General features: G+C 39.2%; 1 pseudogene; it reads left to right on the top strand.

Annotated features, from left to right (window-relative positions):
- Positions 1 to 919: 919 nt before the first annotated feature.
- Positions 920 to 14,161, top strand: LOC131995903 (cytochrome b-like; annotated as a pseudogene).
- The last annotated feature ends 516 nt before the right edge of the window (positions 14,162 to 14,677 follow it).

The raw sequence follows: 14,677 nt of genomic DNA, 5'->3' as shown, positions 1-14,677 counted from the left end.
CTTATTTAACACTGTTGTTGAAAGTAAGAATAAAATACGCCATGCAAAGTTTCAGCAAAATCGGATAGGAATTGCGCCCTCTAAAAGCTCAAGAAGTCAAGTCCCCAGATCGGTTTATATGACAGCTTTATAAGGTTATAGACCGATTTGAACCATACTTGGCACAGTTGTTGGGTATCATAACAAAATACTACGTGCTAAAATTCATTCAAATCGGATAAGAATTGAGCCCTCTAGAGGCTCAAGAATTCAAGACCCAAGATCGGTTTATATGACAGCTTTATCAGGTTATGGACCGATTTGAACCATACTTGGCACAGTTGTTGGATATCATAACAAATTACGTCGTGCCAAAATTCATTTCAATCGGATAAGAATTGCGCCCTCTAGACGCTCAAGAATTCAAGACTCCAGATCGGTTTATATGGCAGCTATATCTGGTTATGGACCGATTTGAACCATACTTGGCACAGTTGTTGTACATCAAAAGAAAACACGTCGTGCAAAATTTCATTCCAATCGGATAAGAATTGCGCACTCTAGAGGCTCAAGTCAAGACCCAAGATCGGTTTATATGGCAGCTATATCAAAACATGGACCGCTATGGCCCATTTACAATACCAACCGACCTACACTAATAAGAAGTATTTGTGCAAAATTTTAAGCGGTTTATAATAATATATATTTTATATTTTTTGATAAAAATATTTTATTACAATATTTTAATACAGAAATTATCTCAATTTCAAATTTAAATTCTTTCATTATTGAAAATTCCTTATCTCTTAATAAATTATATAATTATCCAACTAATTTACAAACAATTGTATTGATAAATTATTTATTAATCCCATTAATTGCAGTTGTAAATATTACAAATTTATTTACGGACTTCTACGACCTATATTTAATTAAGCTAATGAATAAACCTTTACGACTTAAACACCCAATTTTAAGAATTGCAAATTATGCTTTAGTAGATCTTCCAGCCAGTAGAAATATTTCCTCATAATGAAATTTTGGATCTTTTTTAAGATTATGTTTAATTATTCAAATTCTTAATGGATTTTTTTATACCCTCCACCATAAGATGGGGGGTATACTAATTTCGTCATTCTGATTGTAACTACTCGAAATATTCGTCTTAGACCCCATAAAGTATATATATTCTTGATCTTCGTGAAATTTTATGTCGATCTAGCCATGTCCGTCCGTCTGTCTGTCGAAAGCACGCTAACTTCCGAAGGAGTAAAGCTAGCCGCTTGAAATTTTGCACAAATACTTCTTATTAGTGTAGGTCGGTTGTTATTGTAAATGGGGCCATATCGGTCCATGTTTTGATATAGCTGCCATATAAACCGATCTTGGGTCTTGACTTCCTGAGCCTCTAGAGGTCGCAATTCTTATCCGATTGGATAAAATTTCGCACGACGCGTTTTGTTATGATGTTCACCAAGTGTGCAAAGTATAGTTTAAATCGGTTCATTACCTGATATAGCCTGTCATATAAACCGTTCTTGGGGTCTTGAATTCTTGAGCCTCTAGAGTGCGCAATTCTTATCCGATTGGAATGAAATTTTGCACGACGTGTTTTGTTATGATATTTAACAACTGTGCCAAGTATGGTTCAAATCGGTCCATAACCTGATATACCTGCCATATAAACAGATCTGGGGACTTGACTTTTTTGAGCTTCTAGAGGGCGCAATTTCTATCCGATTTGGCTGAAATTTTGCATGACGTATTTTATCTTAACTTTCAACAACTGTGTCAAAAAAGGTTTAAATCGGTTCATAACCTGATATAGCTGTCATATTAAACCGATCTGGGATCTTGACTTCTTGAGCCTCTAGAGGTCGCAATTATTATCCGATTTTCCTGAATTTTGAACGACGGATCGTCTCTTGACTATCAACATACGTTTTTATTATGGTCTGAATCGGTCTATAGTCTGATACAGTTCCCATATTAATCGATTTCTCTATTTTACATCTTGAGCCCCAAAGGGCGCAATTCTTATTCAAATTGGCTGTCATTTTACACAGGTCTCCAACATATAATTAAATTGTGGTCCAAACCGGACCCAATCTTGTAATGTCCAAAAGGGGTTCGGATTGTGGTCACAAAGACGTTATAAGATTTCTACTACCCAGAAGGTCGCTAAAACTCGCCTTTCGACAAAATAGATTGTGGTGGAAGATGTTGACTTAATTTCCAATTATAATTCCTATGCAAACAAAGAGGACTGGGAGCCATTAAAAAGGGCTAGCAAGACAGTCGGGTGGGGGGGTTCGGACCTCCTTTATTCACCTGATTTCCACAATCTCGGACACAACAAAATATTATTTTAGACTCCCAGTAAACAAAAGCACTATGGATCTAGACTTTGAAAACTTAATGGACCAAACCAAATCAGAATGAAATTCCCCCATTAATTTGGTATTGTAATCTATAGTAAAGAAACATAGGCGACAAGCTAGTTCGATTCCCTGATGTTCTGGGAACCATGGCCTCCAAACCCTACCCTACCATGGCACCAGCGGCCTTAACAATTGCCAGTGCCCCAAACGCAATATCTACTCCATCTCTATATCACTACCAAGGAAAGTAAAAGAATTTAGAAATCCATTTCAGATTATATATCTATATTTAATAAAATTCATGAAGATGATGCCATATAAGCCAAAATCTTAATAACTAGTATTATATAAATAAAATATGAAATATTTGGAACGAACAACCAAAAGTTTATAATTCCAGTTCATATTTAACGATCTAAGGGTTAATCTCGTAATATTTAATTTAATCGGATAATTATTCAAACGCGTTCAAATTCTAAATATGTCAGCTCAGGGAAAACTCAACGGTCAAAAAAAATATATATTTATGCAAGCATGCAAACTGAGACGAAATAGTTCAAAAGGAAGGAAATGTAATAATTAATAGTTCATTGAATTTTCCTTGACATGACCCAAAATTGATTTCTTTTAAGTTTATAATTATAATGGACTAAAATTAACTTTTTACTACATTAACCTTTCATATGCAAAATTTAAATGAAAATTGATTTTTTTAACTCACTTTTGTTTTTAAGCCTTTTGGCTTTACTTTTTAACCATTTCCATTAGCCAGGTTAGCACGATGATCGCCGAGGCCTCGATGAGCATTTTACGCTGGACGTGGATTCTATTGGGCTTTTAGCTGTTTAGGAATGAGATAGGATGATAAACTTTGCATATGATAATAATTACACTTATCTGCTAATTTAATTTAATTAAAAATTATTCATCCTGGCCGGCTCGGGAATTGAACCGGAGACCTTAGATAACTGATGCGGTAAGTAGGTATCTGCTAGCTCACTCAGCCACTAGCCAGATACAATTGAGGGCGTCTTGTTGATGACGTTATTCGTGTGTGGAGTCTGTTATGCGGAGATGATTAAGCTGGGCTCCACGTTCCCATGCGTCTATTTATAGACTTAGCTCTGTCGTGTGTGGGTGTTGTAATTGGGTGAGCAAGAGGGGTTATGTCGATGAGTTGGCGCTGCTAATAAATGGGTGGCGGCAGTTCGCTGTCGACTTAGATAATAATGACCACAATTAAATAATGTCTTCAAAAAGGGGTAAGTCAGCACTTTATAGGCAAGGACAGCTTTGTATGGAACTTTCGTAATTTCTCCTCGAATTATGGTAAGTGTTTAGTCAAGCAACCAGACTGGCTGTAGTACCTCAAGCAATAGAAAACTACTCCGCTCCTTCAGGCCCCTTGGCTGAATTTTTTCACCAAAAGGTTGCCCTTAACTCATGCAATTCTCACCAAACTCTAGCAAGGAGGTGGATCCACACGTTAACTCGCAACAAGGCCTATGATTTACCAGGATAAGACCTAGTATCACGGTTGGTTTTCGTCTTTTTTCTTGGGATTTCCCCCAAATTGCGAACAAGTTAAGAAAAAACTCCACCACAAATTCGAAGGAGTCAATATAGATTCCCTTATAACGACACTATAAGGGAATGATGGCAATTGCACCTAAATAAAACCCTTGATCAAAATAAAACTTCATTGGTTACCACGTATAAAATTCGTTACCTTTAGGGTTTGATACAAGATTCACTTTTATATCTCCTTAAATAAGGACTCCACTGCTTTAAAAGGCTCTGTTTGGCTGTCTGTACGCCTTTTCGACAATTTAGAAAAAAAAAAAAAAAAAAAAAACACTTCACTTAAAAACTTTACCACAGGAGCGATGTGATTTAGATGATGTTCAAGATGGAAAGAATTAATAAAACTCGAAGTCTTGACACCATAACTGAAGCCAATGGAAAAAAGAAACTGACTCCAACCAAAAAAACTTGACGAAAATGAGAGATACTGGAAGATCCAGTGCATAAACCGTTAAAAGAATCCGATTGGCTAATTAAATCCATGAACATCCATCGGGAGCCCAAACAAGTTCACCTTGAACAAGTCTAGCATATTACTTAAAAGCAACAAATATGCCAACGGTTGTTCATGGTCGATCTCTTTTCCGCACATAAAACAATTCCTTTTCATTAAACCATTTGTCTGTCGACGAACAGAAAAAAAAAACTCGAGAAAGGGAAAAAATCCAGAAAAATAATGGCCTTAACTGGGCTCGAACCTGAGTCCACTGGCTGGTAGTCCGCCGCAATCCCCACTGACCCATCGCCAGCCTGGCTTAAACGACAGCTATAATAGAGTTTCATCACTTGACACCTACACTTGGGAATGCATTCACGTAGATACATCTCAATAGACATGAGATAAGAGCAAAAAAAAAACAATTGTGTATAAGAGTTAGAATGATTACTAAAGCAGAACTTCCTTACCCAGCAAACATTCCTACACCAATGTAAGTAAGTCTCCACTGATTGTAGATCACGATATTCGAAACAATATTGGACAATCGTCCAGCACAAACCGGGTAATCTCGATCGTATCGGTCAGGAGATTACCAGGAATTATACTTAAGGACGCATATCTTTCGCGTGATACGTTCCGCTTGAATTACCATCTACATCTTGTAACACATAGTAATTAGTCCCAAGTTTGGATTTCACTACCGCCTTTACAAATACCGGTGCGAACTTCGCACTGTACTGCTTCTCTGCACTGCTCTGTGAAAAGTTCCTGCGGAAAACGGTTTGCCCTACAGAATAGGAAACAGGACGAGTTCTCAAGTTGTACCGATCTCGATTAGTGGCATGAGCCTTCGAAATATTCTCTCGCAAGTCTTTCCTCAGCAAAGCCAGCTGATCTTCCCTCTTCAATGTAGAATGAGATTCATCTAACATATGGACATTACGCAGTAATCGATAAGAATCGCCATGGGTCACCATATCGAAGCCAAAGGTGGCAAAATAAGGAGAGCATTTGATGGTGTGATGAACAGAGTTGCGTAAAGCACAACTTATGGAACTAAGGTGTTCATCCCACATTTTATGATCCTTCTTCAAAAATGCTCTGATTCCTGCAATCATAGACCTATTCACCCGTTCAGATGCATTGGCCTGTGGGGAATAAAGAGCCGTGTAGGTATGCTGAATGCCCAATTTAGTCAAAAATGCATTAAAGTCATTTGACCTAAACTGCGAACCATTATCGCTAACGATAACTTCGGGTACTCCATAGACATGGAATATGTCTGACAAAAGAAATTTTCCAATGACCTGCGCCGTGAACTTTTTCATTGGGCATAACCAATGAAACTTGGTCAAATGATCAAGTACTATTAAGAGCCCAATGTGGCCGCCTTTCGATCTTGGATAGGGGCCCAAGATATCGATATAAAATCGCTGAAAAGGTCGCGTCGTAATAACTTGTTTCCCCATTTCCGGTCGTAAAACAAAATTGGGGTGTTTCGTCCCTTTACAGATCTCGCACTTGCGAACAAAGTCCCTAGTATCGGAAACCATCCCTGGCCAATAAAAGTTCCGTCGTATAAGGTCGAGAGTCTTTGACATTCCTCCGTGTGCGGTAATAGCCGAGTCATGAAAACGTGATATGAGGGAATCTCTCAGATTCCGTGGAACCCAGAGCTTCCAGGAATTGGCCTCTTGATCCCCATTTCCGCTATAAAACTCAGTACGAATATAAACGTATCTATCCAAAACCCTCAGATCCGGGTATGCAGATTGGTCGTTGCCTATGCGGTCCCTCAATTCTCTGTAATCCTCGTCATCAAAACATCTCGAGTTCAAATCTATTTCGGGGTCCGACAGATCCAGGCCAGATATCTCATCAAAGTCCCTCCTGGATAAAGAGTCTGGAACGACATGGTCCCTTCCCTTACGGTGGCTAACAGAGAATTTGAATGCCTGCAATTTAAACACCCACCTAGCAAGCCTTCCTGACAAGTCCGGTTGACCCATTAACCAGACTAATGACGAGTGGTCGGTGACGATTTCGAACTCCTGCATCTCGAGGTAACATCGGAATCGCTTCACCGCCTCTACGGCAGCCAGACATTCCTTCTCCGTTACGCTATAGTTCCTTTGGGCAGTGTTTAGTTTTTTGGACATGTAGGCGACGGGTCGCTCTGATCCATTTTCGTCCAGTTGAACTAAAACTGCCCCTATACCGTAATCGGAGGCGTCACAATGCACAAAAAACTTCTTCGAGAAGTCAGGGTTTATGAGGACGGGCGCGGTAGTAAGGCGTTTCTTGACCAATTCAAAGGCTTCATCGGCCTCCGGGGTCCAATGGAATTTCCTTTTCGAAGACAGTGTCTCCGTTATAGGAAAGGTCAACGACGAAAAATTTTTAATGAACCGCCTATACCACCCTGCCAATCCTAAGAAACCACGCACTTGTCTGATGCTCCTAGGGGCGGGCCATCTCGTTATCGCATCTATCTTCTCGGGATCAGTTCTGATTCCACCATTTCCGATCATATACCCAAGGTATTTCACCTCTGTAACACAGAAGTGGCTTTTATCGACATTCAATGTCAGATTAGCTCTTCTAAATTCCTCTGCAATTCGGACCAACGCAGAAATATGGCTAGGAAAATCCTTGGAAACAATTATCAAGTCGTCCAAGTAACCAAAGACGCAGTGTCTTAGTTCCGGCGGAATCAACTGGTCCATAAGACGGCACATCGTCTGCGGTGCCGTGCATAGACCGAAAGGCATTACGACAAACTGGTATAAAGGACGCCCAGGTACATTAAAAGCCGTCAACGGCTTAGCCTCATCGCTTAACGCAATCTGCCAGTAGGCGTCCTTTAAGTCCAGCTTGGAAATAATGTTGGCCCTTGGCAACCGCGAAAAAATTCCCTCCATCGAAGGCAGAGGATATGCGTCCTTTTTCGTCACCTGGTTCACCTTGCGAGCATCCAAGCACAAGCGCACCTTATTAGGTTTCACCACGAGTCGCATGGGCGAACTCCATGGTGAAGATGAAGGCTCGATCACGCCCAGCGCTAACATTCGGTCAATCTCCTGGTACATCAGCTTCTCCACATCGGGAGAAACCGGATAATAGCGCTGTTTAATCGGCCTTGAGCTGCCCACATCAATATCATGTGTCAATAATGTCGTCCTACCAAGACCCTGTTTGTGGAAATCCGGGAACAATGCAATTATAGTCCGCAACTGTTGACTTTGCTCTGGGGTTAATGGATATCTGTTCTCTAAAGTCCCAACAGACTCAGACCCCTGAACAGGTGAAATCTTCTCTACACCACTGACTCGTAAAAACCTATTCGTGTGTGGAAAATCACTAGGGGCAACAATAAGAGCCGAATCGAAAACATCCGATGCTAGTCCAAAAGCCTTCCAAAAATCGACGCCTAAGATCAGCCTTTGGGTGATAGAAGGGACGATCAATACCTTCAAACTCCTAGTTTGATTCCGAAAAACAACATCCACCATCAAATACCCATAAGTCCTTTGGAACTTGCCATCCGCCGTTCGCACGAAAGATTTCCCGGGAACATATTGGTCAAACTTCGAAAAGTCATAATCGGCTAAACTAGAGCCTATGCATGTGACATTTGCTCCAGTGTCAAGCAAACCAAATTCTCTAAATTCCAAAAAACGAACCTCTGCATAATACCTTCGGTCATCGGGGTTGTTGACAATAGCGGAAACAATATACTTATTTGAAGCTCTCCTTCTTTTAAAATAATCCCTAAGACGTAAAGTGGATCTCCTCCTCCTCATGGAATTCCGGTCAGAAATCGTATCTACCAAAAATATCTGGTTACGTCTCTGGATATAGTCAAAATATCGCTGGTGGTATGGACGAATTGGATGTAAAAGTCTAGGCCGGTTATCACTTTCAGAAGAATTTCTCCTGAGAATTGAAATTTTGGTTGTCAAATCAGGGTTGTGTGGAATACCTAAGTCAGCACCTAGGGATAATTGGTCTTTGGATTCGGGCGCTGGGAGTTTTTTGAAACAAGCACTTTCTTGGCGGCGCATTTCTCGCATTGGGGCTTATACACCCCCTTTGCCCCACAACCGTAGCAAAAGACTTTTCTCTCTCGAACACAGTCATCCCAAAAATGCCCCACCTCATCACAATTCCAACACTTATAAACTGTAGAGCTGTAGTTGATGGCATCCAGCATCTCACTGGTTGTCGACATATCCAAGTCCCTCTCTTCACAATCAACCTCAGCGACATTCCTACGGGCTGGTAACTGAGGAGTCATAGAAGTCTTTGAGGAAAGGCCTCTTCTAAAATTGTCATCGCTCAGAAGGCTCTCTCGCATTTGTACGAGCTTCCTCAATTGGGCAATGGAATAGATAGGGAAATACAGCAACTCGTGGCGGATGTCCGGACGTAAATTCCGTACCAGGATCTCGACCAGCTCCTCCTCCTCCATTGGATGCTCCAATCTATCCATGATTGAACATATCGAGTCATAGTATGAATCAAAGGATTCACCTGGTCGCATCTTCCTATTCCTGACCTCCTCCTTTCTGTCATATACGGACCGCATATCCTTGTATTGTGACTTCAACGCGCCACAAAATTCAGTCCACTCAATCTGGTCTACCTTCTTGTGGTAGCGCCAGAACCACTCGTGAGCCTTGCCCACTAAAAGAATATTCAGGTTCCTGCATATCATATCGAAATTACCCTCAAAATGCAAAGCTGTAAGAGATCTTATCCGATAGAGAAACTCGTCAACCGTGAGACCATCTTTGGAACCGTCGAACTTTACGTTCCAGTTCTGGATGATAGAAGTCACCTTTTCCGCATTTGGAATAGGCTGAGGACGAAGACTGGCCTGTCTACGATGTGTCCCCTGATCATAATGATTGGGATTTGAATTAGGAACTCTCAAAGAAGAAGGATCCAAACCCAAGGGAGACTGTCCAAGACCAGACTGCTGCACTGGTCCTGAAGATCGTGTAACACTCAAGTTCCGCATCATTCGAGAAAGTCTATCTTCAATCATCTGCCCGATCCGGTCATAATCCACCTCATGTCTGTTATTCACCATTGGCATGGGTGAACCCGAAGGTTCATCCAACTGATTCCGTCCCATACGATCTGAACCCTGGATATCATCACCCGGAGAATCACCATTGGTCATATCAGGCACACCGGAAGCACCAAGGCCCGTGTTAGGAAATAAAGCCCTAGTTATACTTCGCGTACCCATGCGATTTCCTGCCACTCCCCTAGGCTTACCGCGACCTGCCGTCTTTTTCTTGACCGCCCCTGTCGAGTTCACTAATGCCTCAGGCCTCATAGGAAGATCCGTACCATACTTTCTCAAATCTGAAAGCTCACATGATAATTTGCATGCCGGACAGTTCGACGAAGTCGACAAAGTCGTCTCAATACAGACTCTATGAAAAATATGACCACATGTCGAAAGCTTATAGCATTCTTGAACTACAAAATTCATAAACTCCTCACATATAGAACATTTCAGCTCGGTCAGACTAGAATTTACCAAACCTGCCATTGAAGGGTCCTGTCGTGGTGGTGGACTACGAGCCGTCGCCATTACAAATCCGAAATTCGGAAATTTATACAGTTCTGGTTTAAATTCCGTCAACTACCTATCAATGTGTGTCTATTCTAACCAAATATTCGCTTAAAAGTAAAGAAAAAATAATGCCTGACCTCGGAGCCAGATTAAAAACCTGTACAAAAAAACAATATATGAGTTCAATAATATAATAATAACACCTTCCTTGTTTCGGTAAGTGATTTCGAGAATGGAGTTGAAAAAAAAAAAACAATATCTTGTCGTCTAATAAAAAAAACAGGGCTATGGCGTGAAGTCGCCTTAGGTTCTATAGTAAAAGATAAGCAAACTAGCATACTTCTTAAACGTCACGAACTGTAATTCATGGACTTTAAAACGCCTGCAGCACCTTAAAGTATATCCTATAACCTACAGGATGCCAGAATCCAGCCACATCCTTTACCAAGAATATCAATAAGATCCTTCACCAGATATTATCCGCACCTTTCTATTCACACTAAAAACACACTGAAAGTGATAATAAGTTGATTCTCGGTCATAGGACTCGCAACAAGCAGATCTATGAAAATCCAGAGAGTCTTATTAAGTATTCGAGTGCAGTAAATCATCCAAATAAAACGGTGTCTCCAATACCTCTAAAACAAATGAACTCTAATCGTATAATTTATTTCTGATTAAGCAAATGGGCCTATATTCAGACTTAATAGAATTCCTCTGCCCTATTAAGCAAAATTTATTCTAAAAAGACAAAAACTTCGGCCCCACGTTGGGCGCCATTTATTTATGTAATGTCCAAAAGGGGTTCGGATTGTGGTCACAAAGACGTTATAAGATTTCTACTACCCAGAAGGTCGCTAAAACTCGCCTTTCGACAAAATAGATTGTGGTGGAAGATGTTGACTTAATTTCCAATTATAATTCTATGCAAACAAAGAGGACTGGGAGCCATTAAAAAGGGCTAGCAAGACAGTCGGGTGGGGGGGTTCGGACCTCCTTTATTCACCTGATTTCCACAATCTCGGACACAAACAAAATATTATTTTAGACTCCCAGTAAACAAAAGCACTATGGATCTAGACTTTGAAAACTTAATGGACCAAACCAAATCAGAATGAAATTCCCCCATTAATTTGGTATTGTAATCTATAGTAAAGAAACATAGGCGACAAGCTAGTTCGATTCCCTGATGTTCTGGGAACCATGGCCTCCAAACCCTACCCTACCATGGCACCAGCGGCCTTAACAATTGCCAGTGCCCCAAACGCAATATCTACTCCATCTCTATATCACTACCAAGGAAAGGTAAAAGAATTTAGAAATCCATTTCAGATTATATATCTATATTTAATAAAATTCATGAAGATGATGCCATATAAGCCAAAATCTTAATAACTAGTATTATATAAATAAAATATGAAATATTTGGAACGAACAACCAAAAGTTTATAATTCCAGTTCATATTTAACGATCTAAGGGTTAATCTCGTAATATTTAATTTAATCGGATAATTATTCAAACGCGTTCAAATTCTAAATATGTCAGCTCAGGGAAAACTCAACGGTCAAAAAAAATATATATTTATGCAAGCATGCAAACTGAGACGAAATAGTTCAAAAGGAAGGAAATGTAATAATTAATAGTTCATTGAATTTTCCTTGACATGACCCAAAATTGATTTCTTTTAAGTTTATAATTATAATGGACTAAAATTAACTTTTTACTACATTAACCTTTCATATGCAAAATTTAAATGAAAATTGATTTTTTTAACTCACTTTTGTTTTTAAGCCTTTTGGCTTTACTTTTTAACCATTTCCATTAGCCAGGTTAGCACGATGATCGCCGAGGCCTCGATGAGCATTTTACGCTGGACGTGGATTCTATTGGGCTTTTAGCTGTTTAGGAATGAGATAGGATGATAAACTTTGCATATGATAATAATTACACTTATCTGCTAATTTAATTTAATTAAAAATTATTCATCCTGACCGGAGACCTTAGATAACTGATGCGGTAAGTAGGTATCTGCTAGCTCACTCAGCCACTAGCCAGATACAATTGAGGGCGTCTTGTTGATGACGTTATTCGTGTGTGGAGTCTGTTATGCGGAGATGATTAAGCTGGGCTCCACGTTCCCATGCGTCTATTTATAGACTTAGCTCTGTCGTGTGTGGGTGTTGTAATTGGGTGAGCAAGAGGGGTTATGTCGATGAGTTGGCGCTGCTAATAAATGGGTGGCGGCAGTTCGCTGTCGACTTAGATAATAATGACCACAATTAAATAATGTCTTCAAAAAGGGGTAAGTCAGCACTTTATAGGCAAGGACAGCTTTGTATGGAACTTTCGTAATTTCTCCTCGAATTATGGTAAGTGTTTAGTCAAGCAACCAGACTGGCTGTAGTACCTCAAGCAATAGAAAACTACTCCGCTCCTTCAGGCCCCTTGGCTGAATTTTTTCACCAAAAGGTTTGCCCTTAACTCATGCAATTCTCACCAAACTCTAGCAAGGAGGTGGATCCACACGTTAACTCGCAACAAGGCCTATGATTTACCAGGATAAGACCTAGTATCACGGTTGGTTTTCGTCTTTTTTCTTGGGATTTCCCCCAAATTGCGAACAAGTTAAGAAAAAACTCCACCACAAATTCGAAGGAGTCAATATAGATTCCCTTATAACGACACTATAAGGGAATGATGGCAATTGCACCTAAATAAAACCCTTGATCAAAATAAAACTTCATTGGTTACCACGTATAAAATTCGTTACCTTTAGGGTTTGATACAAGATTCACTTTTATATCTCCTTAAATAAGGACTCCACTGCTTTAAAAGGCTCTGTTTGGCTGTCTGTACGCCTTTTCGACAATTCAGAAAAAAAAAAAAAAAAAAAAACACTTCACTTAAAAACTTTACCACAGGAGCGATGTGATTTAGATGATGTTCAAGATGGAAAGAATTAATAAAACTCGAAGTCTTGACACCATAACTGAAGCCAATGGAAAAAAGAAACTGACTCCAACCAAAAAAACTTGACGAAAATGAGAGATACTGGAAGATCCAGTGCATAAACCGTTAAAAGAATCCGATTGGCTAATTAAATCCATGAACATCCATCGGGAGCCCAAACAAGTTCACCTTGAACAAGTCTAGCATATTACTTAAAAGCAACAAATATGCCAACGGTTGTTCATGGTCGATCTCTTTTCCGCACATAAAACAATTCCTTTTCATTAAACCATTTGTCTGTCGACGAACAGAAAAAAAAAACTCGAGCAAGGGAAAAAATCCAGAAAAATAATGGCCTTAACTGGGCTCGAACCTGAGTCCACTGGCTGGTAGTCCGCCGCAATCCCCACTGACCCATCGCCAGCCTGGCTTAAACGACAGCTATAATAGAGTTTCATCACTTGACACCTACACTTGGGAATGCATTCACGTAGATACATCTCAATAGACATGAGATAAGAGCAAAAAAAAAAACAATTGTGTATAAGAGTTAGAATGATTACTAAAGCAGAACTTCCTTACCCAGCAAACATTCCTACACCAATGTAAGTAAGTCTCCACTGATTGTAGATCACGATATTCGAAACAATATTGGACAATCGTCCAGCACAATCTTGATATCGCTCTAATAGCATAGCAAATCTTTTCCTTTATCCTTTTCTGCCTAAGAAGAGATGCCGGGAAAAGAACTCGACAAATGCGACCCATGGTGGAGGGTATATAAGATTCGGCCCGGCCGAACTTAGCACGCTTTTACTTGGTTTGCTATACATTATACTGCAGATATCAATTTAGCTTTTAATCGAGTTAATTATATTTGTCGAGATGTAAATTATGGATGATTATTACGAATTGTATATGCTTATGGTGCAAGTTTTTCTTTATTTGTATTTACATGCAGGTCGAGGAAAATATTATGGATCATATTTATTTACTCCAACATGAATAGTAGGAGTAATTATTTTATTTTTAGTAGTAAGAACAGCATTTAAAGGATATATACTACCTTGAGGACAAATATCTTTTTGAGGAGCTACAGTAAATACTAATTTACTATCAGCAATTCCTTATCTAGGAATTGATTTAGTACAATGAGTATGAGGAGGATTTGTTGTTAATAGCGCAAATTAACTCGATTCTTTACATTTCATTTTTTTTTTTACCATTTATTGTATTAGCTTTATTTGCTTACGCAATTTTACGATCAATTCCTAATAAATTAGGAGGAGTAATCGCTCTAGTTTTTTCAATTGCAATTTTAGCAATCCTTCCATTCTATCATTTAAGACAATTTCGAAGAATTCAATTTTACCCAATTAATAAAATTATATTTTGAATTATATTGGGTTGCCCAAAAAGTAATTGCGGATTTTTCATATAGTCGGCGTTTACAAATTTTTTCACAGCTTGTGACTCTGTAATTGCATTCTTTCTTCTGTCAGTTATCAGCTGTTACTTTTAGCTTGCTTTAGAAAAAAAGTGTAAAAAAAGTATATTTGATTAAAGTTCATTCTAAGTTTTATTAAAAATGCATTTACTTTCTTTTAAAAAATCCGCAATTACTTTTTGGGCAACCCAATAGTAGTTACAGTAATTTTATTAACTTGAATTGATGCACGACCTGTTGAAACGCCATATGTATTAGTTGGTCAAATCCTTTCTATTGTTTGTTTTATTTATTTTATTATTAGTCC

This window comes from Stomoxys calcitrans, chromosome 1 (assembly GCF_963082655.1).
Source record: "Stomoxys calcitrans chromosome 1, idStoCalc2.1, whole genome shotgun sequence".
Taxonomy (NCBI): domain Eukaryota; kingdom Metazoa; phylum Arthropoda; class Insecta; order Diptera; family Muscidae; genus Stomoxys; species Stomoxys calcitrans.
Note: the sequence above shows the minus strand (reverse complement) of the source record. Positions and strands in the feature narration are given on the sequence as shown.